The 26,281-nt window shown below is 38.0% G+C and overlaps 1 long non-coding RNA gene across 1 annotated transcript; it reads right to left on the bottom strand.

The window, feature by feature from the left end:
• Window positions 1-26,281, bottom strand: LOC138685531 (uncharacterized). The gene is made up of 5 exons (XR_011324836.1): window positions 24,747-26,281; window positions 15,114-15,169; window positions 12,596-12,657; window positions 11,847-11,949; window positions 1-834 (listed from the first exon to the last, which is right to left on the bottom strand). It is a non-coding gene; the product is annotated as an uncharacterized lncRNA (long non-coding RNA).

The raw sequence follows: 26,281 nt of genomic DNA, 5'->3' as shown, positions 1-26,281 counted from the left end.
TCTTACACAAGAAGAAACCCCAGCTGCTCTAACTTCAGTTAGGAACAGCCCTGCTTTCCAGCCAGTCACAAAACTGGGACATACTGAGCTTTAGTATTCTGTGCTGCATTCACCTTAAAGAGAATTTCTGTTGGCACAAAAGGCATAATGCAGTTTTCCCTGATACCACTGAAAATCCTTCTCTTGACCTCAGCTAGCAATGATCAGGTACTGAATTTCTGAAAGTGACATCTGGAAGACAGTAACAATAGTCAGATTTGGTGACCTCTTGGTTGTACAGTTACACATGCTGTTTGAACTACTCAGTTTTATCTGTCTAAACAAATAAGCAAACAGACTACATAGAATAATGTATTTCATCCCCGGCGTTATTTATCTGGAATTCCCAGACAAGTTATTAGAAGAAATGTTTGGTTGTTTCGTGACAACATTCAAAAGCTAAATGTCAGCTGAACTATTAAAATTTCTTTGTTGATCACTTAAGCAGTTTTACAACATGATGGAAAATAGTGAATAATCCCAAACATTGCTTTTACTCATAAAATTCCTGTAATGAGTCAATAAACATTCATCTGAAAAAGAGTAAGGGACACAGTAAAACTTCAGCTAGACAGTTCTTAAAACAGAAACTGCAGTAGCAAAGATTAGGTTAACACTGGGGGTGCAACTCACAATAACGCTCAAAGAAAAATACACTTCCCTGGTTTTTGTCCCAGGCATCCAGTGTTTATTTCATCCAAATACTGAACACTGCATCTGCTATTTACCTTATTCAGCTCTCACCTCAAGCAACCTCTGTGATATATCTCCTGGGTCTCCATTTGCTTCTTGGACCTAACAATGTAAAAATATAGCAATGTTATTCTGTGAAAGGTCTTTCATACAAAATGTATCTCAAAGCAGCTCTCAGACTTAATTAAACATAACATTACAATACAAAAGAAAGATGTTATGCTGCTAATTTAATCTGAAAAGCAGTACGAAAAACTGTATGAGGGATTTGCATGTTTACTGTGTCTCGCTACCTATATTAAAAGTGCTCATTTTACCAATAAAAGCGCACACTATTTCCTGATAACCCTAGTCCTGCTAAATGCATCTGAAAACAAGCTAGAACAATGCACTGAACTATCTTTTCATATACCTAAAACACACCTGCACTATCAAATGAAAAAACAGAAGTAATGGGCATCTGGTATGGCTTTTTACACATCTACTAGCTAGGCTCCTCTGTTAAAAAAAAAGCTATTTTGATTAAAAATAAAGATCATGGTCTGAGTCCTGTCAGCTGCCAGAGCTGTGCTGTACAGTGATAAGGCAGAGTCAGAAAAGCAAAGCAGCACACTTTATGGATCCTAGTTCCAGAGCAAACCAGTGTCAGTTCTCTACCCAGCACAGCCTAGAGAGACAATAAATTGATCTTTGCTTATGCTCTCAAATGCAGGTAAAAAAGCCATGGTGTGCATTGGTACTTTGGCCATTCTCTTTTTACTAAGAACCTGTGGCCATATTCCATGGTACCTGAAAATTACTCCCCAGCTATCTTAACCCTAATACCGGCCATAACTCTATTAATGACTTACTTATCAGCATTTATTCATTATTGAAAGATTAACACCTACTTAATGATGTCAATTATCTTATATACTTTCGTTCATGTTTCCTCTAATACCTGAGAGGAGCCTTTTTTAAATGTCTTCCCTGAAAATCTTTTCTTTTTTGTTACGCCACAGAAATCTTCCCTTGAATGTAGCTACTAATTCTTATTTAGTCTACTACATCCTTTTCATCTCCCGAACTTCCCTCCCTTCAACACCCATCTTTTTTCTTATACTTAGAATGGCCCTTGTAATAGGGAACATGTTTCTGTTCTCAGTTTATCCTCTTCAGTAATATGGTGACAAACATAAAAAAGAAAATGAGAAACTGCAGATTCTGTAGGAAGCAGATGATTCAAACTTCTCTAATATTTTTAATATAATAAAAAACTAGCAACTGGTTAAAAAAAATCAGTGAAACTTATAAACCAAATATAACACAATTTCATATCAGAGGGTTAAATAACATTATTGCTACAAGTACATTGCAACAACAAAACAGAATGTAGTTTGTTTAATCATATTGTTCTGTGCTGTGAGGTACAATTTTCCTAATTCCTTCCTGGAAAAAGTGACAGGACTGTCCAGCATTTCATTTTGCAAGCTCCCTGTTAATATCCATTTTAAGAGTGTTTGGTCCTAGATTGAATCGAAGGCTAAAGATACTTTAGGGAAGACTGCATGTCTTGCCAAGCTGATGACAGCCACTGGCATTTTGACTTAGAGAAACTCATTCTCAATTGCTGTGCATCTTTTATGGTTAGTGTTCCTGCACAAACAAGATGCAACATGAGAAAATAAAAATGGTTAGGTTTTAAATCTCTGTGAGCAGTGCAAATGACCATACAGAGAAGGCTCAGCCACATTCTATCAGAAAGCAGCATTATGCCCTGTGTTGTAGAAGGTACTACATGAGTGCCAGTAAGTAATATTTTGATGGCAATACTCTTCTGTGTAAAACACATCAGCACATTCACAGAGCTGTAATACAGAGAAAGAGTTTGGCCTGCTACCTTTTCAAATGCTATAAGCTCCCACTATTGGTTTCAGGATTGCACAGTCTGACAGATTTTCCTGTGTCATTAATGGGCACAAAGCCTCTAGGATAATTATTTTTTTGATGCAGGCTCTTTCTTTTTCTTTAATAAAAATATTAAAAAACAAATATTGGCTGCAGATCCACTTCATGTGAAAAAAGGACAGTCCTTGCCTTCACCCAGAAGCAGAAACAAGCAGATGGCGACCTCAGTATTAATGGCTCATAGCAGGCAAAATTCCCATCGGCACAAAGGGGTCTGTGACACTGTAAAGAGCACATGGCATTTCATAAAGCCAGTGCTGAACACCACACCAGTGTCCTTCCCACTGTGCTTAGGGGAAATTCATCAGCCTAGGATAGTGGTCTAGATGTAACACCCTTCTGTTTCCCAGTTCATGATCCCATTTCTCTCTTTCTTGCTTCAGTGTGTGAATGGGGGCATGTCTCCTTTTCTGCACACAAATAACACTCAACAAATGCTAAGCAGTGAGAACATTCTAAGGCTGTGGCGGAACAGATCTACTTTACACCAGTATTTGATCCAAAAACAAACTGAGAACTGTGGATTCGACACTACAGTCTAATAAATACTATGTTCAAACTGAGAAAGATAGCAAACAATGAGAACTGAATGCTACACAAACAATGCGTATAACCCATAAGCAATGCACTTTTGGAAATGTAGCGTTGCTTCTTCTCACAAATTAACTTCATCGACTGTAATTGCTGTTAATAAAAGCTGCCACCTCTCAACAGAATAAATATTTTTAATATTGAATTAATAGTGACAGGACCTCCTTACCTACCTATTGACAGGTCAAGGAAAGGAACAATAATGCTGTCCCCTCACTTCTTCATTCTTAAGCTTTGAATTACATTTACTTAATATTCAAATATTATGAGCATCTTCTCCTGCCTCCTCTAAATGTCATAATATCACTGTTACTAATATAACGTATAAATGGTTATGTGTTTCTGAATTTAACTTATGGTGCTGGTGTTGCACAAGTATTGTGACTAAACTCAGTGAGAGACCGTAAAGGAAGGAAAGGGAATTTTATTTCAGTCAAAACTAATTTCACTCACTCACTGTCCTTCTCTTATGGATTTAACTCATTTGTTCTTTTATGATCATTCTTTCATATCCATATATTCACAAGCACTAAGTGGTCTGGCCATGATGGACAAGGACAGTAGTTGTCAAGTCCTCATAATGTCTTCTAGGTCCTTCTTACATTGGAGATTACGGTCTAATGTTTGGATGTGCCTTTTATACCCTTGGTTAAGGCTTTTCAACCTTAAGAGTGAAAATGACTGTGAAAGACTGCCTCTTCATATTGTCCTACCTGTCTGAATCAAGAGGCAACACTAATGATTTACTCGCTATCTTTTGTCTCCTTATCTGGGTGTTTTATAGCTCTACTTCTTTATCTTCCTGCCATATTTTCTTTAGATGAGAAAAGGCCAGCAAGAATATACTTAAAGATGAGGCAGAGCCTTTTTTGAAAGGTCCTATGAAGGGAGCTTTGCAGAGGACAACAAACACTAACTGACTAATTACACATTGCTACAGCTCAGGAGTAGCACATGACTCAAAAGAAGTTAGGACTGGAAGGATCCTCCTGTTGCACTTTCTGATTTGTTAGTAATTAGAAATGGCAGTCTTTATGCTGATGCGGTCCCCAAGCACTAGGGCCAGATGCGCTGAACACTTGTAGTTCTGAAACCACCTGCCAGCGAAAGAATAGAAGTATCATTTGCTGAACATGGCAAGGGCACCTGCTTATAAGATGCACGTCTGCATAACAAGTGACTATATCACATTCCCGAAAGCCCTAAATAATGTCATGATCTAAAAAACTACTATTAATTTTTCATGCAGATTGTTTCACTTGTGTGTGATTGTGTAAGTCTGTGAATGCTATGAGTGGGAACGAGAAAACCCAGAGCTGAGCAGCAAGAATTGGAATGAGCTGAGAAAAAAAATCCATCTTGGTCCTAAGTGACAATATAAATACTTCTCTAGTTGCACATATGGCTGAGAAATCTACCCTCAAGACACTGGACTCCACTTCCTCTCACAATCCATGCACCCTAGTAGATTTTGCGAAGCACAGGAAGAACCCTGCTGCCCACAATGGGTCAAAGTCAACTATCTTGCTTAGGTCTCTTCCTACTTGCACCATAAAGAAAAGATGCATGTTTCAAAAAGATGCATATTTCAAACAAGCTGAGCCATCAAATGCTTTACAGACTTAAGCACATAAGCAGAAGAGTAGCTAAGAAAAATACAGAAGCCAGAAAAGGAAAAAAATACGCATTTTCTGTAACAGTCATTGAAAACGTGCTCTCGGTGTAGAAGGAAGCACTAAGATAGCAGAAGCTGCAGAGCAAAGGTTTCACTTTCAGGAAGTCATTGTTAGTTCCACCATCACAGAAAGCCACAGCAAAGATCAGCTGAGGGTGTCCTCTACAGACAGGAACTATAAAAATAATAAATGCCCAGAAATGATTGATTTGTAGGAAGCTAGTACTGGTTAGAGATTTGATCTGCAACTGCATAGACCTTTTTCTATAGAAAGATCATGTAAGAAGAGAAAAGACTTTTAAACTGAAGAAGGGACAGGTTATATAAAAAAACCATATGTAACCCAGCTTTTAAAGTGTAAAAAATTCAAAGTGACCACATCAGACAGAATGAAAATGAAACAGTTTCATAAACAATTCTCCCCTCTGCTCATTGTGTCCTTGGAGACAGATCCTTGCTTGTAGGCATAGCTTTGGATAGCTCAGTGGCTTTCTGAACTGCATCGAACTTTGCCAGTCTCCTCTGATCCCAAGGAAGTCCATTTGGTTATCTCTGGTTTCTGCTGACTGCTCCTGAGCGGTCTCTGTCCCTGTGGGCTGCAGCCTTGCAGGCTGCACTGTGACTCTCCTCCTGCCAGACCTGGAACCTTCTCCCCCAAACAGGTCCCTTAGCTCCCCAAAGCCACCCCCACCCCCAGCTGTCCTTTCCAAGGGCTCTCCTTTTCCAGCTACTTATTGAAAGGACACAGTATGCAACTGAGAACACGCACACAAAACAAATACCATCTGTCACATTTGGGAATTTTAATTTGTGTATACATTGACCTGAGACAAGCTGTGTAGGCAAGAACTGAAGTACATACAGTCTCTCTGGCTGAGCTGAGAGGAACAGTAATAAATTTGCTTCCTCTAAGCCACTTTCTTCAGATCTCCTAGTATATACAAGAAAACAGTTCCTGCAGACCTTATATTCTACAATAGGGTGAATTATTTTTGGAGCAAGCAAGCCACACAGGCTTTGATGGAAGCACTTGGGGCCAGATCTCCCCATCCATCTGTTCTTACTAGGTGAAGTTACACAATTTCACTAAAAACATCAGTGTATTCCACATCGATCACATGATGGAGAACATGCTGTGTTGATCATGGAACAGGCACACATCTAGTGATGCACTGAAAGTGTCCCTATGTCATGGCTTGACAATCAGTCTTCTCACATAGCCAAATCTGCACCCATCACCTGAACTGCAGTTGTAGGATGGCTGTCATGTCACCCATCAGTTGTGCAATGGGGATGGGAGGAGCAGAGAGAGCAAGGTTACTGAGGAACAGGGTGACAAGCAACACACTGCCAGCACAAGTTACTCTGCCTATAGTCCATTAACTCTTGTCTTCTGAAGGGCCCCTGAGAAGGAAATGAGAGGGGGCAAGCCAGATTAATTGTTCTGGTATGACAGATTTGGTCTGCATAATGGAAGCTTCTCACCCTGCCCTATGGTGAGAATGAATGTGCTATAATTCAGTTTGAATTCCCCATACCATATTCAATCACAACTGCTCCCCAGCAAGTGATGAATTCAACAGAGGTAGTAAAGTGAGGAAAAAGCCCTGTTGCACCAAATCACAGATAATCCTGAAAAGAAAGTAACAAAATCCTCCAGATTCAGGAGTCAGACTCTTATAGCCCTGGGAGGAAACCTGTTATGAATTTCCTGTGCCTAAGGAATGAAAGATGCCAACTTTTCTGGAGAGTTGGGATAAGGAAGCCAGTTCTTTTTTGGAAGCTGTAGCTGGGGGTACACCTAAACAGTTCTTAAATTAGAAGAATAAACCTTTAGCACCCTCTACTCCAGCCTGTGGGCAATGATAACCTACTTGAGTTTAAATGCTTTCAAATTCAGGTTGGCCAAAACAGATGAACATTGTAGGTCCCTTCCAACTGACATATTCTAGTCTAGTCTAAAAGTCTGTACCTAAGGTTGCATGAGTTTGAATCTGTCTCCACATAGAATCTCCCCCTTTTGTAGGGAGCCATACCCTGATTTCACACTATAGAACTGAATTACAACGGGATGGCAACTTTTACTATCTGTCTGATTTCTGGCCACTGAGATGTCTTTAGCAAAAAATCTGGGTATTTTCACCTCAGTCAAACCTTTTTTCAACAACTGTAGGCATCAGGACCTTCTTCCACTCTCTAAAAAAAAGGTAGAAGCAGTAAATTAAAAGATGGATTAAAAGAATCATGCAGGAAAACTCCACAGAGAGGACCACACAAAAATGGAACCCCAGTAAGAAAAGCAAGGCCATTCAAAAATGCTGGTGAAGTAATGGTTCTAGCAAATGATCTGCAAGTCCAGAGTGTGAGGAAATTGCTGACAGTGTTGACTTCGTGCTTTAAAATAAAGATATGGAAATACGCCAATAATGTAGACACAAAGAGGAACTGCAGCTTGAATTGAGACAGGATCTTAGTCTTTGTTTCTTCCTAGAGTCTACTGAGACAGCTGTCTATGGCAGCATTTTGTTCCAATTATAGTTTTTTTGCAATATGATGACTTGTGTAGTAGGACACAGGTTATAACTCTTCTCAGATCATTCTGTATAGAATATTCGACATGCCATCACATCTGTAAGTCAGAGGAAATGAGGACCAGACGTCTAACCAGTGGATTTAGAGGTAAATTTCTCATATTTATCATTCTTAGTACTTTAAACTGCCATAAGATACTCTGAGGAGTCTCATTAATTATGCAGCAGAGAGGTTTCATCAGCTACCTCCCCCCAGATATTTCTATTTAAAAGTGTGTTCACCCCTATCACCTAATAATCACTAGATAAATTAGACTGAGACCTGGATAGCTATTGCCATTACTGTTACAGTAACAACCCTATAAACACTCAGAAGTAGTAGACAGACACTAGCTGCTAGTTTGTCAAAACATTTCCAAGACCAGCTACCAGAGATAAAGCTTCTGCCTCAGACAAAGCATGGTAAAACCATGACAGCCAGATGATGATACTGAGACAGCCTGCACCTTGCAGCAGGACTGAAAACAGCTGACTTTCATAGTCTGCCAAGCAGCACCAGGGGTGACTTTCTTTACTATGGATTGTGACCAGTTAGCATTAGTCAATAACTAGGAGAGATGTAGAAGAACCCTTCCATCAACAACAGAACTAAGACCTGAGTAAATGCAAGAAAGGAACACAGTGCTTCTCTGGGAGGGAAATTAACATTTGCATAGCATTTTATCAGACACACCTCTGAAAAGTTGGGAAATAAACATCACTGAAACCTGCAAGACTTGTAGTCTTTTTTCCTTTCTTTGAAATGGAATATATTATGGTACAACCAACCACAGCAGAGGAAGTGTTTTACTAGCGTACCTCTTCAAACCAGCATAGCTTTATTAATTAAGAGCTCAGAAAACCAGAGAGATATATCAGTTTTGATCACAATATGCTATGTGTCAATTTTGTAATTAATTGCAATTTTCTATAATAAACTTTCTGACTCTAGCTAAGTGGCTATGAATATAGAGCCACAATACTCTACAGCAAAGCAAGTGCCTCCTCTTTGCGATACACATAATTGCCACGTCAGGTGACAAATGCTATATTGATATTACAGCCAGAAGTGGTACAAGTGTCCCTGCAGCTGAGACTTCTTTTCTCGTTACCCTTTATATTGTACCAGAAGTCAAGGCAAGTCTATGACTCTGTACTTCTAACAATGAAAAATTACAGACTCATTCAGCAATTTCTTAAAACTCCAGCAAATTGTCAGTACGGAAATCAGGCAGGTGGCTTGGCTATCCAGTTCTCATTAATCTGCCCTCTGGCATTTGTCAGTGCTCTGAGAGAATTTTGTATTATGCTTTAATAAAGCCTTTCAAGATGTATTAAATGCGTAAGTAATTTTTCACTGAAGGACGTTTGTGTGGCAGTCCCTAGATGTGGGCTAATTATTTTTTCCTTGAATATTTTTTAAAGGATATCTGGCTTCAACAATGCAAGATTAATATTTTGTCATCACTCAGACTCATGTTATTAGATTTGTTTGGTCTTTAGAGGACAGTAAACAACACATACAATCCCATTTAGAAATTTAAATGAAACAACTCTTCTAAGTTATTATGCGTATGTTCATTCATCTACAAATTCCAAAGTATTAATGAATAAGAAACAAAGTTGAATTAGATAAAAAAAGAAGTTAGCTCCCTCAATTGAAACTCCAAAGAATATATTCAGAGTAATGTTATTTTTTATTTCCACAGATGCTTCTTTATTAAACAGTTACATCAGTTTCTCAAAACAGCAAAATACCACTGAGAGGGAAGAGATGGGAAGAGGACTATCTCCGCAGTATCTCCATGTGGGTGTGTATGTTATTTTCAGCCCAGCTTTGGACCTTCCTAAGTCTAACGTAACATCTATTTTTGTCCTCTTTCCATATCATTAACTGGGTTCTGTTAGAAGAACCCTAATGGTACTGTTTAGAAGTGTTCCACTCCCATGATTTTCCTTATTAGAACCACTGCCCTCTGCAGAACTATTGGTGTGATTTTAAGCAGCTTGCAATGCCTTCAATTAGAGAATCCATAGTTGCCCCAGCTAAAAAAAATCCTGATTCTCATCACTTTAAAGATTAATAAAGCCTCAGTATTAATTCTCACTGTCTGCTCATTTCCAACATAAATTGTATTTGATGTGGAAAAAGGAGAAGTGTGAAGTCACAAAAACTGTGCCAGTTCAAATGTCTATGGCACACACAAATGAAGTGCCAGTTAAATAGCTCTGATAAATTCCAGTGTTTCAGAATGCTCATCTATTTTGTTTCTGCCAGTGCACAGGCAGTTTGCCTGGCTTATGTAGTAGAGAAAAAGCAGGTCATATTTTACAGTGTAAGAACCATCTGAAGAGAGGAATAACCATTTAGCACATCTGCCAAGAAGAAACACCAGAAGGGAACATTTTCATAATCTATTTAATATACTCCTCTGTAATTATATTTTCTTTAACAGGTGCACTGCAGGACAAAAGTGTTCTGTCAACTCACTGCTCAAGAGCAGTCCATCCCAATGAGGAGGAAACCAGTCAAAAAATTTCTTGAGGCCTGCATAGATGAACAAGGAGCTCCTGGCAAAACTCAAGCAAAAAGGAAGTATACAGGAGGTGGAAACAGGGATGGGCAATTTGGGAGGAACATAGAGATGCTGTCCTGAGCATGCAGAGGCACAGTTAGGAAAGCCAAAGACCACCTGATGTTGAATCTGGTGAAGTCTTTTACAAGTGCATAAGTAGCAAAAGAAGACTAGGGAATATGTGGATCCACTGCTGAATGGGGCAGGGGCCCTGGTGACACAGGGTATGGAAAATACTGAGGTACAGAATGCCTTCTTTGCCTTGGTCTTTACCAATAAGACCAGCTTTCAGAAATCCAAGGACCCAGAAACCAGGGGGAAAATCTGGAGCAAGGAATATTTACCCTTGGTGGAAGAGGATCGGGTTAGACAATACTTAAGCAAACTGGTCATACGTTTATACTGGTAAGTTGATGGGTTCTCATGGGATGCACCCAAAAGTGCTCAGTGATCTGGCTGATGTCATTCTGAGGCCACTCTCAATTATCTCAAACAATCGCGTCGACTGGGAGAGCTGCCCAAGGACTGGAGGAAAGCAAAAGTCACTCCTATCTTTAAGAAGGACAAGAAGGAGGAAACAGGGAACTACAGCCTGGTCAGCTCACCTTCATCCCAGGGAAGGCGATAGAACAACTAATCCTGGAAACCATGTCCAGGCACATGAAGGACAAGAAAGTAATCAGGAGTGGTCAGCATGGATTCACCAAGGGGAAGTCATGCTTGACCAACCTGATGAGTTTCTATGATGAAATAAACAACTGGCTTGGTAGACAAGGGGAGAGCAGTGGATATTGTCTACCTAGACTTCAGTGAGGCTTTTGACACCAACTCCCATAAGACCCTCATAGAGAAACTAAAGAAGTATGGGCTGGATGAGCACATAGGCAGGTGGACTGAAAACTGCCTGAATGGCCAGGCGCAGAGTGTTGTCATCAGTGTTACCAAGTCTAGTTGGAGGCCAGTAACTAGTGGTCAATACTGGAGTCCAAAACTGTTTAACATCTTCATTAATGACCTGGATGATGGGGCAGAGCGCACCCTCAGCAAGTTCACTGGTGACACAAAACTGGGAGGAGTGGCTGATAAGCCAGAGGATTGTGCTGCTATTCAGAGGGACCTCGATAGGCTGGAGAAATGGGCTGACAGGAATCCGACAGAGTTCGACAGAGGGAAGTGCCAAGTCCTGCACCAGGGGAGGAACAACCCCAGACACCAGTACCTGCTGGGGGCCACCCAGCTGGAAAAAGTCTTGGCAGAAAAGGACCTGGGGGTCCTGGTGGACACCAAGCTGAACGTGAACCAGCAATGTGCTCTTCAAACAAAGACTGACAGTATCATGGGCTGCATTAAATCTGCTTTTCCATACTCTCCCACATTTTAAGATATATCTATTTACCGCAGCCTTAGTTATTGCCTTATTCCTTAACAAAAACTTTCACCAGGTAGAACAGTCCACTATTTACATTTTTAAGAAGAGAGGTAATAGAAATAATCTGAAAACAGATCATTCAGAGGAAAAGAAAGGTAACCAGATATTACCTAATCATTTCTTTGCTTCATATCAAGGTCCTTTCTATGTTACCACCTGGTACAATCTCTAATTTTTTAAGCCACATGACTCAGAAAACATTTACATTATGAACACTGGATGGGGAAAGATTCAGTAACAAAAACAGAATACCAGTGACTTTCAAGACAATTAACTTGAAAAGGTCAGAAATATTTTGGCACTACCACGCTATTGTGGGTACTTACCAGAGCCTTCATTTAAAATCCAGGCTGTCGGAATCAACATTGCTACTTTCTGACTTTTCTTCAACTCACTCACTGGAAATTTCTAGTTTACTTCAGAAAAAACCTGAACAGTTTTGTAACAAGAACAGAGAAGATGCATCAGGTATAGGTAGGTAATGATGTTTATAGTATCACTGTTCTTTCTACACTTCATTAAATTTTCACATTTATAGTGTCTCACATGGGAAGAGGATCAATTCAGATACGGACAAAACAAACTGGCTCCTGTTTTACAGCTACTACAGGTGCTTTACCTCTTCTAAAGACTGAAGACGAAGCTGTTGCAGTCTAAATAACCCAGATGAAAGTGACATTTGCTCAGAGGACAGCTATTTCTTATGTTATGGATACAAAAATTGGGGATTAAAAGACCAAAGCTTAATATCATAACGCTCCATCTCAAAAATGGCACATTAACAGGTATCCAAGAAAAACTAAAATCAGAAGATTAAAAAAGCTTTCTTCTCGTATCAGTCTGATGCATGAAGCATTCCCCTTCTCAAGCTTAGGGTTAGAAAAGGGTCTGTCCACACAGGTGAAAAACACTACGGGGACTGTCCTATATACACAGACTGACAAAAGAACTGTATTTAATCAGCGTTTTAGCTCCCATGCAGGCATAAGGGGCCTAATCTTATGTATTATCTTTGATTACAAGATTCTTAGCAAAGAAAAGTAAACTATATCTATTTTTACTTAGAGGTATTTACCTGGAAATGTTTATCTTCATTTCTCATTAGAAGCAACCTTGCAAGTATCTTTGACACTTTAACTGGGATATGCAACAGAAAAATCCCTATTATTATCTCAAACAAAACAGTTGAAAGGACATCCAGAAAAAGAACTTAAGTGAAAACCTGGCTTCATTCGACATATTCCTGTTGATATTAATGAAGCCAGGATTTCACCCATTGATACAACAGAAAATATAATATCTGCATATGACAGTGCCCAGGATTATCTTGTTTGTTATACAAAAGAATACAAAAGGGAATAACATAAAATCTTGTGGACAGAATATGGGATCTTCAGGTATAAATTAAAAATCCTGCAGAATTTAATGAGTCTATTTTCATTTAACATTTGTAGTTCTCTCTGATATCCTCAAGTGGAAGATTCAAAGAAACACAAGCATAATACTGTTTACACAGTGTATATATTTGTTGATTACATATGTATTGTGCATGACATTGTTATGATATATGCTAATTAATAAATTGGATTAAATTTTAATCCAGTGACGATGACCAAGGGGCAGAATTTTAAGTAGATCCTATCAAAAATGTTCTTTCTTCACAATCTGTGGATTATATTAGAATTGCTGGGAGTTTTTCTATTTATCATTTACTCCTTTCAGAAAAAGTGAGCCTGGGCATTCTTACCATATCACTAGTACCCTGCTGTGACAATTACACTGACTTGATGGGTTCAAACAGCTGAAAAAGAAATTATCCTAAACTGGGTTTAATTTGAAATACACAAGTCATTGCAGTATCAGCAGTAGTTTATAAAATTAACGTCAGGGAGGCTACCTAACAGTTGTTTATTTTTAAACAATCTCACGTATTCAATTATTATGCCCTCGAAGGCCAGTGCTCATGCCAAGCATTTTTGCATAGAAATATATACACATAGATCTGTATCTCTGATTTCATTCAGAAAGTAAATATAATATGTTTAAAATTAGCACTTTTTTTTTGTTTGGGTTTGGGGTTTTTTTAACAGACACAGAAAACATAACTATGTGACTTTGCTATCTAGAATCATGTAGAGGCAGAACCTATGGAACTTTTATAGCACATGTTGAGCTACTGAGCTACTACAGTCCATGTTTTTATTCCTCTCAAACTTCAAACCATAGCTCTATGCAGCCCTAGTAATGCATATACTTGTGTTCTGACTTAAATTTATAGATCATCCTCACAGAGATTCTGCAAATGAACCTCAAGAATGACATATATGTCCTCCTCTGTTCCCGCTGAAAACCATACACACAGCTTTGTTCCATGGTACACTAATACCCAAGTCCCGGGACTATTCTAGAATGTGTAAGTCAGTTGTAACAAATGACGTGATGATCCTCAGAGGCAGACAGCTAATCACCAACAGCTCTGTATTAATACCAGTGTATTAGCAAACAATAAACCATAAAACTCCAAAACAATAGGCCCTTGCTATTGCTGAGGATAAAACAAATTCCAATACAATATGTATGACTAAAATCCCACTTAAGGAGCTGTGCAAATACTTGGGCCATTAGTGTACACTGCATTCTTTGCTTCTGCAGCCCCTCTCTTATCCAGTTTCTTTCCAATATAGCTTAGTGTCAGTTCAGTTACACCTGACCAAGCTGCAGAGACAGCACAGCAGACACAACTAAAATAAGCATAGCTGCATATCAGTGTATGCAAATGCTAATTGCATGTCTGATTGACCCATAGACATTTCTTGCTTTACATTACTAACTGTATTGGGAATTGTTTTCATTCCATTTACCTACTAGCAAATTTGACCTCTATCATGTCATACCTTCTATATATTTCAGAATAAATGCAAAAAACATACAGTCCCCAGAAAAGGAGAAAAGTGTACATCACAGGTATTTATGCAGTTTGTGATTTTGTTTCGCACCAAAGTGCATTCCAAAGGATGACCTAATCAGTGTTATCACAGCATAATTTTTTTATAACTTGCTATTATCTACATTATGCATTATGCATTATTAACAAAATAAGGAAAAAGAACATTTGTTCTTTCATACATTGTCCATTTTTAGGGCTCCAAAGTTCATGACAGAGACTGAAGGCTGAATAAAACAATGTTGTGATGTAGTTTCAGGTCACTGTCATAAATGCTTTAGCATTCACATTCTGAGCTGCATAATAGAACGAAAAAAAGACTTTATGTATCACTTATTCAACCTTCACAGCACCTGTGTCAAAATTAGAGGTAAATGTAAATTTGCCTTAATTAGTGCAAACAGCATATTACACTAAGCCTCTCCATATGTATATTTTCTCTCCTTAGATTTCATCAGGTGTTTCACAGGTATCTTTCATTACTAGTAGGTCCAATCTGATCAAGTTAAGTAAATATGGGAATCCTGACCGTTTACCCACTGCTTTGCTTGCCTTCTCTCTTTAATAAACACTAATACCAACAACTGAACCTGAAGATTAAAGTGCCAGACACCATCACACACTGGTCTTACCCAGTGACCACACCTACCTTCTGAGGATTCTCCAGCCTTACCAGTCACAGTCTCAGTCTTCCATGTTTTGTAGCTGTGGGTTATTAGAAAGAAACCATAAATTTGACTGTGTTCCTGCAAGTATTTCACTGAATACATTTTTAAATAAATAGCATAAAAGTGTTACCACATATATGGCTGTGTTTAATTTTTCTGTACATTTCTATAATTTCTAACTACCTGTACTTATTATTTATGTTCATTAAAAATTTAAGATCCTGATAATTTATTTTATCTAATATCTGATTACTTGCAAATGTTTATAACAATAATTTACCCTATTATCACATCCCTTTTTCTTTAAATGCTCACTGACTGCTGTCTCTTTTATCTTAATTCTCAATATTTCCTTTCCTTGCCTCCAACTTTTTCTATAAACCAGACAGGTTTCCCTTAGCCTGCCTACCTCTTCCTACATTTTCACACTATGTGAAAATATTCTGCACAGTTCTAAAACTTAAAAAGTAATAAGTTATGCAGAATGATATACCTATCAGCTCAGGTCACTGCATCTCTGGACTATTTTCCTTTCAGAAAGGAGTAAACCTTCCAACTGAACAGTGACTGTTTTTCCTAGAAAAATATTACGGTTGTTATTTTCCTCATGCTGCCTCTTCCTTTAGAATTGGTATTTTCAACAGAGTAATAGTCTATTTACATTATTGCTCCTTCTTTACTTTACGTTAAATGTTGTATTAAAAATAAAACCTTACAGAAAACGTTCCTCATCAAGCTTTCATCTTTTCCCTTATGTAAAAATCTCATGTATTAAATGATGCACAACTCTTACATAACAATAACGTGATCATGTAATTAACTGCTGTATTACTATACAGAGATTCAAAGGAAAAGAATAAAATTCACGTGAGCAACCACAAAGGTAGTATAGTGTCTGAGAGGAAGTCTTTAGAATCAAAATAATGTTTCCTTTTGAACAAAGGTTTTCATACTAGAGTGGGAGATGGGATAGTGTCTCATGCTTGGTCTGGTAGAACAGAAGTAAGTATATAGATCTTTTTCTCCTCTCCTCTTTTACCCTTTAAGAAGCCTCGGGGAAAAATGGATGTATTGTTGGGGCAGGTGATCGATCATGAATCAATCACACTTTCCTTTCAGCATCATTCCTTTCTGCTGTAGGTGCTTCTGCAGGTCCTGAATGTTCCCAATACACATTGTTCCATCACGGCAGCAGTATGGACTTGTAGTCTTTATATTCAGTCATTTTTGGCAGTCTACAAAAATCTCTTTCAGAAATGCAAACGAAAGAAGGGAAATAGTAATTTGTAACATTTTATATTTCAATGAGAATTTCAAGATTTACAAAAGACCTGCCTCTAGCTGCAGGTCTTTGACCCTGACAAACTTCAAAGGTTGGTGAAAACAATAAGGTATTAAAGCTTTGAGGAAAAAAACCCCAACTTATTATAATAAATCTTACATGATGGAAAATGTTAGGCAATCTAAAGAGATGGTTCACTATCAGCTCTCCTAATAATGATTCCACATTTCTTATTTTGTCTCTTTCATAACTAAATTAAGAGTTCAGTGTTCATTTTTACTTTCTGGCTAATAAGGTCTATTCTTCCCCAGCAGTTAAAAAAATTGAAAGTCCTTTAGACGCCTTATCAGAATATGTAAGTTTTCAACTCCTCGCGCATGCTTACAGTACAGATAGAAAGAATTCAGGCTTTTCGATCTGACAGTTAAACATGCATCTGGTGTAATAAATATGCTTTTGGTCATTATAACTGTCCAACAAAATTCTCTCTATTCTGAAACTGTTATTTCATACTTATTGATGAGGTTTATTTGAGGTTTCTTTGAACAAGCTAAAAGCTTTTCAAAGAATTGATATATTTTTGTTGCACATGTGCACAGTTCCCAAAACCCTGAAGGCAAACTTCTAGATGTTCGCACAATGGTAAAAAAACTTTAAAAAGCCTATACTCAATGAGTTCTATGAACACACACGGATATCACACAAAGCATTTTCCATTTCCCTTCAGTAATCTCACAAATGCCATTATTAATATGTAGTTACTTTAGTTATCCATTGAAAATATCACTCTGCATTTTCTATTTGTATTTCCTGGCAATTACTCTGGCTCCTATTACAGGGAAAAAAAAGTGCTTTTAAAGTTTTTCAAATTAAATCCCAAGTCGTACGTTTAAGTGAAAATGACTTAAACACTAAAGAGCTCTCTGTTTCTTCTGCATGATCAGTTTAAGTTTTAGCTGAAAGCAGACAGGGAGAAGATAGTTAGTGCTGGAACATTTACTCTGACTAAAATAGCGAGATGAGTGCATATGTTAATACCATTGAAGAAGCAAAATTTGTGAAGTGGAAGGAAAGAAGCAGCTCCATGAGTCTATGTAGAAGCTCTAGCTTTAGATAATGATTTAAGAGCTTAGGATTTCTAGCTCAGGGATGCAAAAAAATATGCTACAAGACATGTCAGAACTGCTTAAATCTCTTCTCTCAGACACATTATGTTCAGTAGACAAGGAAATTTAGGACAATACTCTTGTGGTCAGGAGTATCAGTAAGCATAAAAACCACTGCAGATCTACAGACTAAGCAAGCTTATCAGCTACATCATTCAGCTAAAGTCAGAAGCAACCTAATGTGGAACTATGTACAGTTAATGTGTGATCAAGCCATACAAATTATGAGACCAATCTGGCTATATACAATTTTTTTGGTTGCCTGATGACTTTCCATGACTGTGGATAGAGACTATAATTTTTACTACCTGACTATTTTTCAGGACTACACAGGGGACTCTATTATGCAAGTCTTCATCAGTGACAATATATTCTAGGCTGGCTGGCATCAAAAGGAGCTTTAACAGCAAGGTAAATCTCCTAAGTGACCTTTTTTGAAACACAAGGGCTTACAAGGAGCTGCTATGCTTACAGAGCAGGAACAAGCCACCACTAACGTTGTTCTCAACAACTGTCCTATGATGATTCAGCAACTTTTCCAGCTTGTTTTTGAAGATCTTCCAGATTGTTAAGATCTTTCTTATACCTGCACAGGCAGGCTTCAAGGTGTGTCTCGGTTAGGGAAAGAATTCTTTTTGCTTTAAAAAAACCTGTGCTAATTTTTTCCTTCATGCTCAAAATGCTGAGTAGGTTATTTTCCTTAAGCTTAACTTATAATTCTATGTGCAGTTTTATTTATGAAAAGTCACTATATAAAAAAACAGTCATTTCCTCTAATTTCCACTGTATAACCAGCTTCATGTACCAGTCTCAATGATTAAAGTAATACCTTAACGTTTTTTACTATCAGTTTTCCAGAGCCAATTCAACTTTAAAAGAAAAATCCTACTCTCTATTGACCTGTAAATATAATTGGAACATTTAAAAATCCTTTTCAAATTATGCTACTTGAGGTGTCGCTAACATCAACATTGTTAGCACACAGATGTAAAGCAAGTTTTTAAAAAATACAGCATTGCACCGCGGAATTCAGGGTAGCATTCTGGCTACCAGATCCTTCTTATGAAACGAATTAATCAGACAGAAGCAACTGTAATTCTTACCTCCAAACTGGTTTCATTATTTATTCACAAATTGACCCAACTTAACATAGACACATTGGAAAATGAACTTGGAATTCTGCATTGATGTTTCTAAATATAAGAAGACAAAGGCCACAGTATTTAGATTAGTAGACAGAATCACAGAGTAGCTGAGGTTGGAAGGGACCTCTCAAGATCGTCTAGTCCAATCCCTTTGCTGAAAGCAGTATCAACTGGAGCAGGTTGCTCACAACTGTGCCCAGACATGTTATTAATATCTCCAAGGACAGAGACTCCAGAACCTGTCTGAGAAACCTGTTCCAGTGTTTGACCACTCTCTCAGCAAACAAGCTGCTTCTTATGTTCAAATGCAATTTCCTGTGTTTCAATTTCTGTCCATTGCCTCTTGTCCTATCACTGGGCACCACCGAGAGGAGTCTCCTTTTCTCTGCCCCATCACCGATTTATACACATTGATAAGAACCCCCGTGAGTCTCCTCCAGGATGAACAATCCCAGTTCATTCACAGCATGGCAGATTTTTTAATCCCTTAATCATCTTTGTGGCCCTTCCCTGGACTCGCTCCAAGTTCATATTTTTCTTGCACTGGTCAGCCCAGACTGAACACAGCACTCCAGATGTAGCCTCACCAGTGCTGAGTAGAGGGGAATGATCACTTTTCTGGACCTGCCGTGAATGCTTTTCCTAATGCAGCTCAGGACGCTGTTGACATTTGTTGCTGCATGAGCTGACTCATATTCAGCTTGTCGTCCACCAGGAACCCCTAGTCCTTTTCTGCCAAGCTCTTTTCCAGCCAGTTGGTCCCCAGCCCTGCTCTGGTGCATGGGGTTGTTCTTCCCCAGGTGCAGGACTTGGCACTTCCCTTTGTTTAACTCCATGAGATTCCTGTCAGCCCATTTCTCCAGCCTACTGAGGTCCCTTTGAATAGCAGCACAACCATCTGGTGTGTCAGCACCTCCTCTCAATTTTGTATCACTTGCAAACTTGAGGGTGCACTCTGCCCCCATCATCCAAGTCATCAATGAAGATGCTAAGCAGTATTGGTCCTAGTATCAGCCCTTGGGTATACCTCCAGTGACTGGCCTCCAGCTGGACTTTGTGCTGCTGATAAAAAAAACTTTGAGCCCAGCAGTTCAGCTAATTTTCAGTCCAACCCACTGTCCACTTCTCTATTCATAACTTACTTCATAAGTTTGTCTAGAGAATGCAATTTGGAGACTGTGTCAAAGCCTAAGATCAAGATAAACAACATTCACAGCTCTCCTCTCATCTACTGAGTCAGTCAACCTTTCACAGAAGGCTGTCAGGTTGGTTGAGCATGACATTCCTTCCATAAATGCATGCCAACTACTCCAAATCACCTTCTTTTTTTAATATGTTTAGAAATGGTTTCCCTGATTATTTGCTCCATGGCTTCCCAGGGACTGATGTAAGGCTGACCAGTTTGTAGCTCCCAAGGTCCTCTTTCTTGCTTTTCTTGAAGATAAAAATGACATTTGCTTTCTTCTAGTCCTTAGGAAGCTCCCCCAGACACAGTGACCATTCAAAAACAATTCAGAGTGACCTTGGGATGACATCAACCAACTTCATCAGCACTTGCCAAGACAGGTCCACTCAGGGACTTGTGTATGCCCAGTTTGTTTAAATCTTCCCTAACCTAACTCTCCTCCACCAAGGGTAAGTCTTCCTTGCCCCAAACTTTCCCACTAGTCTCAGAGGCTGGTGAGAGAGACCAGTCTCAGAGACCACATTTCTATTTTAAATTCAAGAACGTATGACTTTGTTGATCTTGTCAAAGATTACTGAAGATACCAGTACTCACAGTAGCTGTCTGAATTAACCTTGAATAGGGACTTGGCTAATCCTGTCTTGTTTATGCCGGATTCATCTGAATGATGAATACAATGAGCAGAAACTGAAACACAGTCTCAGTGAACCTTCTGGAATATGTTAATTGCAATACCATTTGAGTGGATGAGAATAAATAAGGAAAATTGATTAGCACTTTTGTTTCTTCTGGACTGAGGAGATTATGATCACGAATTAAACCCTCAGTGTTTAATAGTGCAGAGACCATTATCATGCTCAAATTATGTTACCTCAGTGGGCTCCCCACTTATGCTATGGAGAGGAGTATCACTAAAAGAAGAATCTTGTCCTTGTCAGGAAAGTAATATAGCAGTATTTTGCAGGAAAGTTGTATGACTTAAATAAAAATCAAATAAGTATTTAAAAACTTAAGAAAAATAAAAAATGTGTCAGAAGTCAGATCCCTTCTGTATTGGCAAAGTGGAAAATAGCCTTTTCCTCAAATAAATAAATAAATAAATTCCTTCTGGAGGGCTTTTTGTTCTGCAGCAGAAATTGTTTTCATGTTCTCAGAATAATCATAATTAACATTATTCAAATAGTCAGCATCGAAGCAATTAGAACCAGGGATAATGGAGCATGGTGAAAAGTTTTATCTTACAAGGGATCCACCATCAAGGCATAACAGGTCAAAAAGGACAGGTAGCAAACAAAAAGAAAACATTTTATTCTGTCACGCCTTATCCTTGGAAGAGCCACAGGAGAATGAAGTACAAATATGGAGAAAGATTCTACTCAATCCAAAATAAAACATCCATTAAATAGCCTTAACTCCTCCCTTAGAATTTATTTTCTAGAGAGACAGCTGTCACAGGTAAACAGACTTGAGAAACTTTCCGATTTTCAAACAGAACATTGACTTAGGATCTCTTCACAGGACACAATGCTGCTTGCCAGGTTCATCTGCTAAGATGTTGTTTTTCTTTCCAGGAAGAAAAAGGCAAACAAAAACCTCCCCCATGGTTATGATATATTAATTAACCTATCATTTCTAGAATATAATAGCTTGCCAGCAGAAAAGGCTAAAATTGTGAACTGACTTTAGTAAGGTTCCCCATTCCAGATGATAAGTATCTTTAATTAGCATTTAAGCACTATTAGGTAGCCATATTTGGATGGTCCACACAAGTTTCATTAGGTTTGATAGCCATTAGGAGTTTAAAAAGTAAAAGTGTCTTACATTAATCTTAGTCTTCAAGACATATTCTCAAAAGGGCAACTAGCAAGCTCTTGAATACAGAGTCATCTTAACAGTAATGTTTTTCAAGTGCATCTACAATTAGGACTTCAGTGTTGTGTAGGTATGTTTAATCTAGGGTTAAAGTGAATGAAGGTTTAATTAGGCTATGATGAGTTTCACTTTACTATGGTTAGATTGCCGCCGTTACCCTTACTGGTCTATTAAAACTATCTGAAGTGTGTCTGACTATATTCCACTGGAGTACAGGCAGCAGACCATTGAGATACAGACATACATGATTATCAGGACTTTTCCTACAGCTTTACCATCTTCCAGCACTTATGGACTAAGGCACAATTAAAGCAAAATTCAATTAATTTATAATTACCCAGCAATAATGATTATGTTTTCTTTTTCTCTGAACATCTGTCACAAAATATTTTCATCTTCACTGAACATTAGTCAAACACCTGCTTCTCTGAGCTGTGATGCTGTGGGGAATCAGTTTCCAACAGGGGTTTAATATGTGCTGAAATGGGAATGAGGATCTGTGCCTTTAATTAACAAGGAAAAATGTAATAATACAAAAAAACAGCTAACACCTCTTGGAAGCTGCAACGTGAACGTAAGTTCTCTTTCGAACCAAATGAGATGAGCCACTCAAAGCCATTTCAAAATAAGGATCGAGAACCAATAGCAAGGTTTTTTATCTGAAAGAAAGTGCACTGTCATTAATCTTCAGGTTTCAGAATTCTTCGTGCTCTTTTTTTCTTTGACATGTTTCATTTTCTATAAAATCAGGATACAACTATATCAGAGTAGTTTAAATGCTTTCTGCTTTTTTTGGCCATTATTTGAGATGTGCAATTCAGTCTAGATTTCCTACTCTCATTTCTAATATGTAAATGCTACCTTGTTTTTACAAGAAATTATCAATTATTTGGATTGAAAATAGATTAAATGTACATGACTAAACTTAGAAAATATTAATATTTTGTTTAATGAAAAACTTATAGGACTATTAATGTCAATAAATGGTGACACAGTATGAACTCAATAAACGGTGACACAGTATGAACTCAAACGTGAGTTTCCTATATTTCACAAATTTTAAGGCTTCTATTACACACTGACAGGTTGGAAGCTGAGAGTTAGTCCTGCCAGTGCTCTAATCTAAATGATGTCAGGGCAAAGGCAAACAGAGATCACCACCTGATGACATTTTTATTAGTAACACTTAGGTCAATTTGTATTACCCTCTGTTCAGAATATATATGAAATTAGGCTCATTTCCTAGCTGTTACAGCCTTATCAGTGTCAATTTCTAGAGACCAACATGGTTCCTGAAAACAGAGAAATAGAGAACCACAGTATGCATAAATGATAATGCAGTTGAATAAATTATACTGGAAAAGTGGTGAATCAATCTGAATATGAGACAGACTGATAAATTCAGTAAAGAAATTAACAAGCTGCAATAGATGGTTAATACCCTACCTACAGGAACAGCTCAGCATATATAGAGGTTATACATACTTCATGTCATAAATCACCATTTATTTTAGACATTGTATTCACTAAAAATTAACAGTTTGCTTCAGCCACGTTTACTCTCAGTCACCGGAGTGCTCTGCACACTGTCTTTAGGCTTAAAGGTAGGGATGGTTAAGTGACTGACCCTTCTGTCTCCCTCCTGTTCCTTTATCCCCTTTCTTTACTTCAGTGAGTCTGCTTAACACTAGATTTTTAATGGAGACCTCTTAATAATGCATGCAACACCCCAAGGCTCTCATTAAACATACTGCTAGATTTCAACTACCACTTCAGATACCTTATTGTCTATGTCTACTCTTCCATCCAGAGACTGTAATTCTGGCGTCATGTATGCACAGGCTACTAATATAACCATATGGAAAACAAATATCTGGGATTTCTTCTCTAACCACAAGAATATATGGGTCTGTGCTGGATGTGAGGGTTTTATTGTACAGCAAAGCAAACTGCTAGCTGAGTTGCATTTAGTACATGTCCCCCAAACCTGGACAAAGATTAAAGTAATTTTTACCTCCAAGCAATTAAATTTGCAAAGAGATAACTGTCTGAGTGTCACTAATACGCATTGTTTAATCCAGCTGAGCCAGAGAATGAATTCTGTGGCTTCTCTTGGGTATATGACTACATTGTAATAATAGCTACAGCTAGCACCTAGCTGATACTGATGTAGACTAGATTCTGCAGCAGTGCTAGAATCACTGCAATTACTCTAAGCAACAACTGAAGCTAAACTTTCTATCTGGTCTAAAATCTTGAGACCTGCAGTTCAGGTCTCCTTAGGATCTCATGATAGGATTATTTCTAATTTAATGAAGAAGGAAAAAAATATTGTTTTCAAGAAAATAACTGAACGCCAGGTTCTGGCAAGATCAAAATATAAAGCTATAGGGATCTTAGAACTAAAAGGATCAGGGCTAAATGGTAATGAACATCCATCATTTACACTGCCATCTAGAGTGGTCACCATTGCTTGTGAATAACTGGACAATAAGGGAACAAATCCTAAAATGAGTGACTTGAGGTTTCTCATAAAAGCACTCAGTCTGCTCTAACGACATTTTCTCAAAATAAAAAAAGCCTAAAAATAAAATAGACAGAATGATATATATACACATTCTAGAACATGGATAAATAATCCTAAGTCAATGACGGCTAAAAAAAGAGAAATGTCACTATGAATTTGGGAACCATATATTTGGGGAAAAGCACTGCTGGTTATTCCCTCTTTTAACCAACACTGTGAAGGAAAGAACTGACAGAGGACCAGTCTCCTCTTCTTGCCCTAGACCCTCAAAAACAGCAGCCATATTACAGTCCAAGAGTGTAATGGGTGATAACTAAAACATCCATGACACCAGATACTGAAGAGTAGAATATATATATGTAAGACAACTACTGAGAGAAGAGCAGATGCACAACTCTTTCAATATTAAACTCTTAATATTTAAAAAAATACATACCTGTACGGTAGCTTGTTTTCCAGATGTATTGTCACTGTGTGCATTCCACTGGGGCTGGGCATGCATTCCTGCACCTAAGGTCAGAGAATTGAGACCCTTCAGTTCATAAGTACACTTCAGCCATATACGCACAGTGTAAAGGAAACACTTATTTCTTTTCCATTATAGACTTCATGAGGCATAAAGAAATCTGAAGCAAAGGGGAAAGTTGGAAAAAAGTGGAATACATATGGGAACGGCATGTTACAAAGGTAAATCTGTTAGATAGCAGCAATTAACTTTTCTCCTTCTTCATGTGTTTATTCCTATTCAGTTGTAATTTTCTCTCAAATAATAAATGAACAAGGTAAGAAATCACTCCTTTTTCAGTACTGATGGAAGGAATGACTAGCTAGAAAACATACCCAGAACAATACTTGTTCAAAATGCTTTGCAAAAGGTCTATGTTATTTTCTTGTACCTGCCAATGAGCAAAGGTAGTTAAAATTTTTGAACACACTGGGATTACACTGAGCATTGGTGGCTTTGACCATTCACAGCATTGCACTCTACTGCATATCTAGTTTGAAAATTTCTGATGCAAACTAGAGAACTTGTCAGTCTCTCAAAAGAGACAAATTTTGAACAGCTTAATTCAAAATCAAGTAAAGATTAGGGCCATTATGACACCTGAGCTGGATGTATTTATCAGTATTTTTAGGAGCTTTGGTTATGATTTAATGGAAACCTTGTAACGATGAAACACAGAGTATATTGTGCATGTGTGTCAGAGGGTTCTGATACCAAAACTTTCAAAAGTCTGTTGTAGCTGTTTCAGTCTTAAAAAACATATATATCACAAAAAAATGAAGAAATGCATGAAGCACATGGCAAAGGTAAAATTTTAGAAATTTCATTACAGAGTATAAAGACAAAGGATACCACCTTTTAAAGGACAGAAGACTAACTGCTGGCAAATGCACATGAAGCAAATCCTGGGAGCGGCCCAAAGCTTGCAAAGAGAACTATAGCCATTACCATCAGTAGCTGCAATTAAAAAAAAATAAAATAATTCTTTATTTCCATACCTAGGTTTTCTTAGCAGATTTTTTTCCTGGTATTCAGATTAACCTTTTATTGAGCATAGCCTGTATAGGTCAGAAAAGCATACAAAAGCAATCTTACTAGGTAGAGCTGAAAAAGGTTAGAGTGTGAGATTAATATTTTGTCATCAGTCAAAAAAATCACCAATTTTTGCCAGAAAACTGGCAGAGAATTTGAACAAGCCTGCAAACTAACTTTGTCTTGTCTGTGTAGAAATTACCAGTATGAAATGCTTTACCTAATTTTCTGAGAAGTCTCAGAAGCAAGAGAATTGTAAGGAATGCATCCATCAGCACACCTGACTTTGGAGTCAAAAAGGAAAACACAGATTCCAACCATCTTTGAAAAGAAAGGCTTGTTTCCTTTCATTGCAAACAGATACATAGCTAAATGATATTATTGCTGAAAATAAGGATCACTTATCTAGGGAATTTCCATTTGTGATTCCTGGA

This window comes from Haliaeetus albicilla, chromosome 5 (genome assembly GCF_947461875.1).
Source record: "Haliaeetus albicilla chromosome 5, bHalAlb1.1, whole genome shotgun sequence".
Taxonomy (NCBI): Eukaryota; Metazoa; Chordata; class Aves; order Accipitriformes; family Accipitridae; genus Haliaeetus; species Haliaeetus albicilla.
The sequence above is the reverse complement of the archived record's forward strand: the minus strand, read 5'-3'. Positions and strand labels throughout refer to the sequence as shown.